The 950-nt window shown below is 44.4% G+C and overlaps 1 pseudogene; it reads right to left on the bottom strand.

Annotated features, from left to right (window-relative positions):
- Window positions 1-342: 342 nt before the first annotated feature.
- Window positions 343-950, bottom strand: LOC104659897 (annotated as a pseudogene).

Here is a 950-nt window from a genome sequence, read left to right as displayed (position 1 = left end):
ACCAATTCCTGCCTGAGGCCTGCTCAATTTCCTCTTTGGGCTGAAACTAAAAAGTAGGCTTGCAGGTGCCAGTGATATCTTTGTTATCCAAACATGCTCCAAGTCCAGGAAAGAGAACACCTGGGGGTCACATTATTGAGGGATTTGCTTAATTATTAAAATAAATATTTACATTGAGAATACAGTTAAGTTAGTAGCTTTCTTTGCACGCTCACAGTTTTTAAAAGAGCCACAGGGTTTTCATTCATGTTTTAAGCAATTGAGTTGGTAAAAATCCTGTCTCCATTTTCTCAGAGATGGATTACATTCAATTACTCCTCACAACAGCCAACTGGAAGATTATCACATTGCTTTTGAAGTACTGGTTGGGCTGGCATCTGTGATGGTAGCAAAATAAATGAGATTTCGATGTAACCCATGCTGATGCTGGGTGCGTTTGTTAGCCTGGCCCCTGTTCTGATACGCCACAATACAGCAGGTCAGCTGGTCACGCTCCTTAAGGAGCTACTGGGTAGTTGATTGATGTATTTGTCCATTGTCACACTGCTATAAAGAACTACCTGAGGCTGGATAATTTATGAAGAAAAGAGGTTTAATTCACTGACAGTTCCACAGGCTTGATAGGAAGCATGACTGGGAGGCCTCAGGAAACTTACAATCACGGCAGAAGGCGAAGGGGAAGCAAGCACCTTCTTTACAGGGTGGCAGGAGAGAGAGCAAAAGAGGAGGTGCCACACACTATCAAACCATCAGATGTCATGAGAACTCACTATCATGAGAACAGCAAGGGGGAAATCTGCCGCCATGATCCGATCACCTGTCACCAGGTGCCTCCCCTAACATTGGGAATTACAACTTGAGATGAGATTTGGATGGGGACACAGAGCTGAATCATATCACTTGACTTCTGCCTTGCCCCTCAGCCAGTCTGGTACGAAGGCCACCTACAT

This window comes from Rhinopithecus roxellana, chromosome 21, assembly GCF_007565055.1.
Source record: "Rhinopithecus roxellana isolate Shanxi Qingling chromosome 21, ASM756505v1, whole genome shotgun sequence".
Classification (NCBI taxonomy): Eukaryota; Metazoa; Chordata; class Mammalia; order Primates; family Cercopithecidae; genus Rhinopithecus; species Rhinopithecus roxellana.
The sequence above is the reverse complement of the archived record's forward strand: the minus strand, read 5'-3'. Positions and strand labels throughout refer to the sequence as shown.